The sequence below is a fragment of the Mytilus galloprovincialis genome, chromosome 7 (assembly GCF_965363235.1).
Source record: "Mytilus galloprovincialis chromosome 7, xbMytGall1.hap1.1, whole genome shotgun sequence".
In the NCBI taxonomy this organism is placed as follows: domain Eukaryota; kingdom Metazoa; phylum Mollusca; class Bivalvia; order Mytilida; family Mytilidae; genus Mytilus; species Mytilus galloprovincialis.
Window position 1 is genome coordinate 62,587,351 of NC_134844.1, and position 12,594 is coordinate 62,599,944.

The 12,594-nt window shown below is 31.8% G+C and overlaps 1 protein-coding gene across 2 annotated transcripts in view; it reads right to left on the minus strand.

The window, feature by feature from the left end:
• Nucleotides 1-2,145: 2,145 nt before the first annotated feature.
• Nucleotides 2,146-12,594, minus strand: part of LOC143083441 (E3 SUMO-protein ligase KIAA1586-like) — a 33,878-nt gene continuing 23,429 nt past the window's right edge. For both annotated transcript variants that reach the window (XM_076259701.1, XM_076259700.1), the window contains exon 8: nt 2,146-3,439. The gene's annotated coding sequence lies outside the window, so the exon portion shown is untranslated. The remainder of the gene's footprint in view (nt 3,440-12,594) is intronic.

Below are 12,594 nucleotides of genomic sequence, written 5' to 3' on the forward strand. Positions count from 1 at the left end.
GTAACAGGAAAGAACTGGATTTTTTTGTACTAATTTTAAAATTACCATTGTTTCCTTTTTAAACAATTGTTTGAATTACAGACAACAGTTCCTAGATCCCCAATGCGTGTTCTTCGATTTGTGCTATTAAAATACCCGGTCTAAAGATTTTTTTTTTGGTTTTTTCTTATTGCCAAAAACTACTTTTTCAGATATTGTCTCATATATATTAAGTACAGGTCCATGTAAGAATCAGGCAAACAGTGATAAGTCCATGTTGGCAAATTGATCAAATTTCATAGTCTAGATATGGATTTACCCTATTAGAACTTGAATATGATTTTTTTTTTTTTAAATAATTTTTGTGTGAAAAATATTCATTTTCAAATTTCCCCTTGATGGCCGCTAAAAATGAGCAAGAAAAACTACAAAAATGCACGTTTTTAAAGTAATTTATCTTGCTTAAATAATAGAATTTTTGTTGCAAGTTTATACTTTAAATAGAGTTCATATGTATAGTAATATGAAAACAGATTAAAAATTGATTTCAAATATTTTCTTCCCTAGCAACCGTAACCATGGAAATGTGATCAAAATGAATTTTAGAAAAATGCAAATTTCATCTAATTTCATTATATTTTTTTAAGAAACAGCAACAGTATACACACTTTTATTATATATTCCCTTTTAGTAGAAGCCCTATAGAATAAATCGAAACAAAAAAAGTTTGGAAATATTTCGCTGTTGTAGGTGGCAGCACCATCAAAATCGTCAATTTTTCAGAGTTATTTATGATTTTTACGCCCCATGTTGATCAAATATAGGTGAAATATTCACTTATGTCATGCTAATTCCTATACATATGATATATCAGGGTTTAAAGGGTTAATATTTTGCATTTTGAGTGGAACAATATATAGTTTGTTTGTGTAAGATTGGGGAGGAGGGTCGCTTGAACTATTTCCATGGGGAAAAATGTTATGATTTACATTAGTAATGAGCCAAAGTCCACAATAATTGTGTTGTTATCTTGCAAGCATCAACAGGGTCTGAATTGATATAAATGAAGGATTTGATTTCTTAGAACCAAATAGTTTTCTCAATATATTGATCCAAATATCACACAGCACTTTAGTGTAGAAATTTTAGCAAACGATTACTATGTTTTGTGTCTCCCACATTGATTTTTTTTATTTAAGATGTGATAAACATGTACTCCTGCAAAATATTTGTTTAGTGTTACAAGCAGTTAAATCAAATATAAACAGGTGCCCCCATTTTCTTCGTCAATGTGTAAATATGCAAAAGTCAATGGTCTTGCATACTGAATTTTATCCCTTTAGTGAACTAACATGTATAAAGTGAAACCACCCTTATTTGCATATTGATAATATTGAACTTAAATTCAATGTTTATTACAAGCAAGAAAGTCAATTGGAGATAATGGAAGTAAAGAATAACAAAAAAGATAGATAATAAGTTGTTCAAATGTTTAATTTTCTCAAAACTAAATAATTATATGGTCATGATGGTACAAGCAAAATTATTTTAACATATATTCTAATATAACTTAGTTTTCATTGATCAAATATGTATCTTAACCTTCTATTCAAAAGAGTGATTGCTTAGCATGCTTAGTAAAATGTACTTTAATAATATGTGACAAATACTTTTATAAAAAAAATAATAAGGAAATCTTGATATTCTCCTGTCTTTCTTTAAAGCCTATCTCCTATTACTTATAGAAAATTCATTTTCAGTCCCATCTGTTGATGTTGGTTTATTTTTTGGTTGTAAATACCACTTCATTTCACAACCTGGCCCACTAGTGTCAGGTTGTTTCCTGTTGCAACTGTTAACAATGCTTTCCTACATATATATATATATAGCTATCAATAGATGGTTTTCAAGTCAATTTAAGGTAGCAAATCTAATGACACAGCCAACTTTTGAGCAAAAGAACAGCATATAATCAGTGATCTGGAAGGTTTTTTTTACTATGGGCCCAGGGCCCCTCAAAAATGAATTCAATGGGCCATTTTAAAAAATAATGGGCCATGTTGTCAAATGAGTGGGCCCTTTGAATTGACTTCTGTAAAAAAAAAAAAAAAAAAGTATCAGTATATTTTGGCAAAGAGGTGTTGGTACTTACCTTTATGATTTTAAATAAAATCATTGATATATATTGTTCCTGTGATTTTGTAATTTCAATTTCAATGAATACACAATAACTTCTTCCAATCCCAACAATACATTGTAATTAAGTTAACCTTTATTTACAATGTTTAAACTGGTACTGTTGCCTTGTTCATGTTCATGGGGTTTTTTTTGTACATTAAATTTGGGTGTTCGTCGATACCATACTTATTCCAGACGTTCCGTATCAGAGGACATTTCAGGCATTTCCTCTGCACTTCTTGTATTATTAAAACGTCATCACGGTGACAAGAATAACAGTATAGAGTACCATTAATTCATAGAACAAAACAACAAATCGCTGAAGTCATGTTTGCAAAATGTCAAAACGAGCCAAAGACCAAAAAATGACAAGGACAATAAAGCGTCTTTTATGGAGACAAAAACTATATTCCTAAAAAGTCTTTCGGGTTCTTTAATCGAAATAATAACAAGCTAAACTACATGAGATTATTATTAGAGTTAGATCTCGTCTGTACTAGCCAAATTTCACAAATGTAAAGTTGTTTACAAAAAAATATATATCATGAATGATGCTTAATTATGTTTTTCGGGTTATCAGTTAGACCGCATGGTTCTATTATTACAATAGGAAAACACCCGAGATGTTACATTGCATGGTTCTATTATCATAGGGAAACACCCGAGACGTCCCAAAAATATATAGGTGCTCCTATTATTGGAGGAACATTACGCAGTTGTGTACATACACATGGCGCACGGAACACGATCGGAAATTCATTTGATGATATCTAAACGTTTCGAAACGAAGTGAAAAATATTGTGCGCCACGTGGGCGCTAACATTTGTCACTGTATGCGCCATTTATTGTCAATATGCGCTATAGGCGCAGGGCGCACGTCCTTCCCAATCACTGTATAATCAGAACTTTCTGAGTGACGAGAGGTTAACTGGATGAGTCTTCACAATTTTCTGTTTTTTATTTCTGGTCCTTCATGGAGATTAACTGCACCAACTGTTTTAGGCATTTTGATTTTTCCAGTTACATTAACAGGTAAATCAAATCCTGATATTATCACACATTATTCTGTTTTATTTTCCTGTCGTTTACCAAAATCCATTTGGTCTATGGATTTATTAGGAATAAATTTTACCTTGCCGATGTTGTAGGCTTTCCTCAGTAGTATACCATCTTTTTCAACTCACAACTCATTAAAATCATTTATTCCTTCTAACTTGTGTGTTATCAGTTTGTGTTATGATGTGTTGTTAGCACATTTAGAGACTTGACATCCAGCAACACCTGTGAACAGAAATAATAATGAGGGGAATTATAAACCGTTTCAAAGGTCATGTTTTCAACTTCAACAAAATGTGTGTACATTACAGCATAGATCAACATGATATTTTGAAGAAAAGAAAAACATTTTAAACTAGAGGCTCCAAGGAGCCTGTGTTGTGCACATGCTATTTTTATTTACAATTGATGCATGGAATAATGCAACCTTTATACTTTTGCTCTAGTTTCAGAGATACATGTATGGAAAAGTCAAAAACTGCATTTTTTACCTATGTTCTATTTTTAGCCATGTCTGCCATGTTTTAGGCAGACAGGGTCACTGGACACATTTTACATTTTTTTTTTAAATAAATACCATAATGTTTATTTGGGTCCAAGTACATTTAAATTTGTCTCAGTTGTTTCAGGAAAGATTTTTGAAAAAGATTGCAAAAATTTACGAAAAATTGTAAAATTTGACTTTAAAGTGCAATAACTCCTTATGAAGTCAATTGTCAATTTTGATCCTGTTCACTGATTTGTAGAGCTCACTTTGCTGAATGTTATGGCTGTTTACAGTTTATCTCTATCTATAACATTATTCAAACTAAAGGCTCTAAAGAGCCAGTGTCGCTCACCTTGGTCTATGTGAAGGAAGCAGATGGATTCATGACAAAATTGTGTTTTGGTGATGGTGATGTGTTTGTACATCTAACTTTACCGAAAATTCTTGCTGCTTACAATTATCTCTATCTATAATGAACTTGTACCAGTAGTTTCAGTGGAAAATGTTAGTAAAAATTTACAAATTTTATGAAAATTGTTAAAATTGACTATAAAGGACAATAACTCCTTAGGGGGTCAATTGACCATTACAGTCATGTTGACTTATTTGTAAATCTTACTTTGCCGAACATGATTGCTGTTTACAGTTATTAATATCTCTATCTATAATAATATTCAAGATAATAACCAAAAAACAGCAAAATTTCCTTAAAATTACCAATTCAAAACGGGTTGTCTGATTCATCTGAAAATTTCAGGGCAGATAAATCATGACCTAATAAACAATTTTACCCCCATGTCAGATTCGCTCTAAATGCTTTGGTTTTTGAGTTACAAGCCAAAAACTGCATTTTACCCCTATCATCTATTTTTAGCCATGGCGGCCATCTTGGTTGGTTGGCCAAAATCCTGGACATACCCCACATCCCCAAATCATTTGCAAATTATCATTAAAGAAATATAGTAAGTGTAAGTAAAAAAAAATTGTGCAAGAAAAAATATTGAATCATAATTTCCTGTTGATATGCACATCTGCATAGTATGTCCTTATTATCTACAAAGTTTCATGAAGTTCTGTTGTGTAGTTTCAGAGGAGTTGCAATGACACTTTTGCAGAAGTACATTAACACTTTCGCTACTGAATTTATTTTTTTCGCGGGATTTCCTGGCCGAAATATATTTGCACGAGCCGTTTGCCTGACCAGGATTAATTTGACATGTGCTTCAGCAAAAACGACCTCGTAGTTTGGGTCATTGAAAACTCGGCAACCGTAGCGAGTTATGCGGTCAAATTTTGATAAAATGTAGATAAATATCATAGGTTGATCCGTAACCTTTTCATAGAGTGAAAATTAGTTTACCTTAAAAACGCGTGTTGAAAACGTAGATTGATTGAGTCGGAAGATAATTTTTGTCATTGCCTACCGTCATGACCGTATATCACTTTCACTTCCATTCGGCAACATTTCTTAAGCACACGTGTGATTCGAAATTCTATTTCTATGAGCTACTGAATTATTTTCTTTCAAAACCTGTTTCTGTTTTCGTTTTCTTGGCAAAAATACTTGAAAATCGAGACTGTCGTTCACGTAGATTTTTGGCCGCCATTTGTTTACGGTTTCGAAAGAAGAAAGATAACTTGGGTTCGATAACGGACAATAACTCTTCCAGACGAGTTGTATAATACCCCCAGCGTTGATGTGCGATTACTGAACTAGTTAAAAATATTGTTTAACTGCAATAATAATCGATGGGACTTCTTTACTTTATGACTTAATCCCAGTAATGCCTTAATTCTTCCACATGTGAATGAGATAAAGCTTTCCAATAAATAAAAGTTAGTAAATAAACCCATTAAGTGATTTTTTTCAAAGTTCTAAATCCATGAAATTTCCAAAAAAATTGATTTGGGTCATGGTGGTTTTATAATATATAAAAAATAAATAAGCATAAATAAATGTACAAGAAATAAGCAAATATTCAGCTGTATAGATCTCAAGATAAAGAGCCTACTGAATTATTTATTTTTTTGAAAATTGTTGAAACTAAGTAGTCAAAATTAAGGATGTATAAGATAACATGAAATTGACAAATACATCAACTGATGTTTGTTAAAGCAGCACAAATAAATACCAAAAGCTGATAACTAATATTTTATAAATTTATTTTCATCATAATTAAATTTATTAATCACATGCAGTAGAGGTAAAGGATAGAAAATATGCAGACAACTACTAGTTACTGTTTTATTTAAACTCATGGTATGTACACACAGATGCAAGTCGTTGAAAACAATTGCCAAAAGAGATTAAATTAATAAATCATGTACATGTTTTACTGCAAAATTCAGTTTTAAAATTCATTGATGGAAAGCTACATCGGGGAGCGGATATAGTTTGTAATAATATTTGGAAGCTATGAAATTTGTTTTAGTTTATATTGCTGTGTACTCATTGAAAAGGAGGATTCATATCATAAATTTTGATTTTGAAATTGAGTGAGGACAATGGAAACTGTTTTTTTTTTATTTCTGTTTATATTGTTGGGTTATTTAATGGAATGATTTGTCAAAAAGTGAATAAAAATTACTTGAGTGAGGTTGTTATTAGAATATAACCATTGTATTAAACCAGTCTATTAATTAATCTATTGCATCCAGCAGCAAGTGTTACTTACAATATAAGCCTATATATTAATGTGGTATGAAGATACCCTGCTTATCATGTGTGCTAGTCCCATTAACAGTGTACATTTTTAAAGAAGCTGACTTACAAGGTGACAGCTACAAGACCCTAATGTGGTACATTATCCCATTTCCAATTTGATTACTTTTTTCTCTTACTTTTTACTACTACATGTATATGACTTGGCATCTGAGAGAAGAAGCAATTTATATACCATTTAAAGTCACTTTTTGAACACGAAAAAGATGTTTCCTAGTGTTAAAAATGGTTGCTTATATTGGCATTACAAATTGTAATAAACTTTAGGCACTGCTACACTGGTCATTCATCTTTTGTGTGTGCAACATAAGGGGGGAGTTCTTCCTCATAATTTCCAAAACAAAAAATTGAACCCCTATTGTTTTCAGAAACATACAGGAACAGTATTATTTTACAATAATAAATGATGCAATCTCAAGATTAATCAGAAGCAGCTGACAACACATTATGTTATTTCACTTTGGGGAAAAATCACTACCCTTCAGCAAATTTTTTTTCCCCTTTCCAATTCTAAAAAAATAATTTTCCCTTCCCTTCCAAAACAATTTTTTTTTTACTTCCCTTCTTTTACAATATTTTTTTAAATGAGAAAGAAAACAATTTGTTAAAATAAAATAATCATCTTGGCATTTTTCAGTATTTTTTTTCTCTGTCAACACAGAGACATATATAGTATACATGTCTCTGGTCAACATAATTTGTTTTTCAAAACAACTTGTAAAATTTTTGTATGCTGAACAAGACTTTTAAAAACCTCTGTCACAAGACGAGATACATCATGGAAAATAAATTTACATTCGATTAAAATACGAATAAGATTGCAGAATATTGTCTCATCTTTCGAAACCACTTTTATGTAAAATAATAAAGCTTTGAGATGTAACAACACATGTTTTATGAACCACACTATTTATACTCAGCTGTCAATTTTGTCAATATCCGGTTCTATTTTAAATGAAATTGGACTTTCGTTTTGTCGACCTTAGTACATACTGCAGTACAGCCTTTCAATGAAAAGAAAGAAAACCTGTAGCACTACAGACTCATGAGAGTGTCTGAAACGATGACAAAAGACTCTGCCTCAATCGGTAATGAAAGGTTGACTGTCAAACGGCAACGAGAAATAATAATTTACAGTCGTGCACCTGATGGCGACAATCAAAGTCTCGATTTCAGATTGTTTTACAAATATCCTTCTCACAACTCCAAAATATACGTACAATAACTACTTTTGTTCAAGTTAAGCCACTTTCATGACCGCAGGTCAAGTTTTCTAAATGTTTCAACTCGAAATGAAACTCCTGACCACGATTGTTTATGATTCCGCCATTTTGTTTTTCACGAGTTTTTTTTTTCCTCAACAATCTTTAAACCAGATGCTCCGCAGGGCGTAGCTTTATACGACCGCAGAGGTTGAACCCTGAACGGTTGGGGCAAGTATGGACACAACATTCAAGCTGGATTCAGCTCTAAATTTGGATTGTGATTAAATAGTTGACACAGCATAGGTTTCTGACACAGAATGAATGTGTTCTAATGAACTTAAAATTTTTGTTTTCTCTTAGAGCAATTCACTATGCTGTTGAATATTAATCCTCTCAAAAAAATGTTTGAAGAAATTTTCTTTTTTATTTATGAAATTTCAAATGAGAAAAATTGAACCCAATTTTTTTTTAATCACATCCCCCTTTCCCTTATTCCAAAACTAATCTCAATTAAAATTTCTAATGGAGTTTGCAACAATAACTACTCATTTAAATACATCATAAAATATTAAGATGTAAAAAAACTGCTTGTTATCACTGAATGGTAAAGATTATTTTAATTTATCAGTTGGTAGTAAAAGTTGAATATACATTGTATATTGTATATAACAAAGATTTAAGTTGATTCTGGACAAAGAAAGATAACTCCAATTAAAAAAAAATCTTGCTATTGCACAATATTTTGCAATTAGATATTTCTTGCTTACTATTCTGGACAAAGAAAGATAACTCAAATTAAAAAAAAAATTGCTATTTCACAATATTGTGCAATTAGATATTTCTTGCCATTGCGCAATACTGTGCAATTGAAAAGACTTGCTATTGCACAATACTTAATATAATAATTTTAGATCCTGATTTGGACCAACTTGAAAACTGGGCCCATAATAAAAAATCTAAGTACATTTTTGGATTCAGCATATCAAAGAACCCCAAGATTTCAATTTTTGTTAAAATCAGACTAAGTTTAATTTTGGACCCTTTGGACTTTAGTGTAGACCAATTTGAAAACAGGACCAAAAATGAAGAATCTACACTACAGCCCACGTGGACTTTGTCATTTCCACGCGCCCACGGTGGGCGTGTGCATTGGGTGGACATTTCGGTCCACGCCCGCCCACGTGTCCACTTGTCCACGGTATGTCGTGTGCATTGGGTGGACATCTGTGGTCCACGCCCACCGACCGGTCCACGGTATAGCGTGGAATCCACGCCCACTGCTGTCCACGGGAGATCGGGTGGGCGGGGTCGATCCATGAACGTTATATATCGGTAAAGTGGTTGCCATATGTTTATTGATTTGTAAATGTATTGATATGCACTTGTAACACTTTGTACATGGAGTAATTTATCCTATAATAAAACATTGTGAAATTTTTGCATTGTTTTGTACGTGAATTAGGAAGCCTTAGCTTAATGTTTTGTTTACAGTTCAGTTTGTATTGATTTGACACCAATGAATAAACTTAAATTGAAATTATGTGAATTTGCCATTTTAAAATTGTTGTCGTAAATACTGATTGACGTGTAGATACAATAAACCAAGATGCCACCTGAATTATTTCAATAGAATAACATGTGCTCTTAGGCAGCAACCATTTGATTTTCGGGGGGGGGGGGGGGGGGGCTATGGATTTTTTCGGAGAAAAAAAGTTTGTTTCCAGTTTTTGGAGAAAAAAAAATAATTTGTTTTTGACCCTGAGAAAAAACAATTGTTTGTTACACCCTCAGCTGCCACTATATGTAATGCTAAAATTGAAAGAAAAAAAATTGTTTTCGACTTGTCGGCAAAAAAATAGATTGTATTTCGCCGAAGGTGAAAAAAAAAGTTTGTACGGGAAAAAAAATCCATAGCCCCCCCCCCCCCCCCCCCCCCCCCCCCCCCGAAAATCAAATGGTTGCTGCCTTAGAAGGCAGTTATTGCCACGTGCTTACAAGTCGTCAGCTGTTCACTATATTCGTTTAATCTTAAATATATGTCCCATTTGTCACTTACAACTGATTCAACCCGAACATATTTGAATAAAAAAAGTCATGGAAAAACCTTGTTAATAAACCGAAAAAAAAATATTGCTTATTATATAAACATTATGCCGTGAAATTTCTTTTTTTTTCGACCTCATTTCGTTATTTCCAGAAGGACAAATAAAAATACTATGAACTTTAAAGAATACAAAAATGAAAGAAAAGATCACTGACGGACGCTTATATATGTACCAGTGTTAAAATCAAATTCTTGTTAAAACATCGGTTGTTAATTATCTTCATTATCATTGACAGGTAATAAACCACACAAGATATTAGCGTTGTTTGTACGTATTCATTGAGCTGTGATTCGATCATCAGATATAGTAATAAAAGATTTTGTGATTTGAATTGCGATGTTAGAATTCGGTTAGATTGTCTATTGCATAAGTTAACCGCTCTTCAATTTAGTTGAAGCAACACTTAATATTGGTATCATTGATTGACTGAAGCTTTTTAACGTCCAGTAGCAAATATTTCATACAGGTACAAGTTTAATTTACAACTTTATATCAAAATAACCCTAACAGGTTAAAATGCAAACTTTGTAGATTTGTACACAAGAAATATACAACATGTGTACAATACGTTGGGAAAAGTTCTAAACAAGTAGTTAATATCAATAATATATTAGTACATATTAGATAATTGACCAAAATGGACCTTACTTTCGCAACACCCTGGATTGCTTTATGCAGTCAGCCACACCACTAGACAAAATGTCTTCTTTGTGAACTACATTTTGTAAAACAGTTTTCAAATGAGATTCAGAGTCAAGTTTATTAAAATTATGATGCTTAGTTTCAACTTCATTTAACATATATTTCTAGTTTTACTGCTGGTTTGCTGATGAAGGTTTAAGTGTTCCTCATCATCTAATTGGCGAGCTTTACCCGCTCTATTTTCTCTTTGATTTTTCTTAAATAAGCCTATTTTATTTTTCAAAGTTACATGTATGGTCATTTATACGTAATTTTATTAAAAGCTGACGACTGTTATTTTTTGGGTTTGAATTGCGCAACTAGTTTTCTATTATTTTTTTTTTGTTCCTGATAGACTGTTTTCCAATGCGTAATTTATTATACATATTCAAGACGAATACTCAACAATAATAGATACATGTAGTTAACCTTGGCACTTGTAATGTTTACAGAAAGTTAAATATACCTATTTAAATAAAGATGATTTAGATGATTTTGATTTTTTGGTTTTATTCTTTTGTGAGAAGACATGACACTAGCATGATTCGTTTAACTATAGTATGTCAGCATCATTTTGTTAATTTCGTGTATGTGACCAATCTCGAGGAGGTATATGCATATAAAGAAACTAATCTGCGCAAAGCAAGGCACAAATATTAAAAAAATAAGATGTGATTTATTTTTTTACTCAAAGTCACAGGATATTTTAAAATGCAGTTTGACACAATTATATTTTCATTGTTGAAGGCCGTATAATATGACTCTGTTAAACTGTTGTTTATTTAAAATAATGCCACATCTCCTTATTTCGGATCTGATGGATTGATGTCTGATTTGTCTCTTTTTTATATCTAAATTTCGTATACTTATTTATATACATATTAAATGTAGTTTCGTAACCATTTAAAGTCATGTCAAAAGAAATCTGCATAGCAAGATCGTGGTTTATTTGAACACGTGAATGACAGAGTATGCATAGGCTTAAAAACCAAACAGATTTATCGTGTAAAATCTTGGACGTCAGCATAGTTTGATTAGATTACAATAAGAATATTATGACACAGGCCGTTTCAGGTCTAGAGCTTAATTTCAGATATATAATTTCTTTCAAGTCCGGTTTGTAAAAACACGAGAACCGACAAGCTTCAAAATCCTATACAAATATGATACGTGTATTGGAATTCTTTACATTTTAGAAAAGAAGACCGTTACTTTGTGTGTTTCTACCTTCTGTTTAATGTTCTATATCAATAGTTTCATCTTTATTAAAATTATCTATTGCTAATTATATGTACATGTATGTGCCTGTTCAAGTGAATTCTGTAATCCATTTCAACTAGAATCCCTCAATTCAGACAAAAAATTCTCAAAATAAATTTTAAATGTTTCAATTATATATGTACATTTGTAATTATAAAATCCGTAATCAAATGTATGGTTTGAATCTGATAGTTTATTCTTTAAGCAAAACAGATTTAAACTAACTAGTGTAACAGTTACACATGTGTAATCATGTCTGACCTTGAATGAACGTTCGTATATACATGTAATAAATTTGATACGCTCAACTAACCCGAATAATTCAGTCGTTATATTCCGCTGATCTACGAAGGCTACATTAACCCTTGTGTGGGAGAAAATCGGACACGGAAAGGGCTTGAATTATTCGAGTTAACGCTCAACTTGTCAATTAGCACTTTTACGACATTCCTTGTCTTTCTAGCGGGTTGAAATTTCTATGCATAATGTATACAAATAGAAAGATTTATATTAAAATTTGTGTTTGAATATGCCATACGAAAATAAAGGAGATGTGGTTTATTCGTCAATGAGACGGCAACCAAACGACACATAATGAATTAAACAAAAGTATTCATACAGTACAAATCGCAATAATTCTACATGTATTTCAAAAAGAAACTCTTAACCTTGTAAATGATGATTTAGAAAATACTGTTTGGAGAAAAATGGCTAACCTCTAAATAAATGAAAGGAAAATAGTACAGAAATATAGATATCTTTTTCTTTTTGTGTATTTAGGTTTGTGAATTAAAAAATAAAATCCGTTCCTTTCTCCAAGGTCCTTATCATACAAAAAGGCGATTCCCTGTAAAGGGAATTTCTATTTCAATTCATTTGTCTTTAAACAGAGACTACTTCGATGAAATTCCAAATCTGAT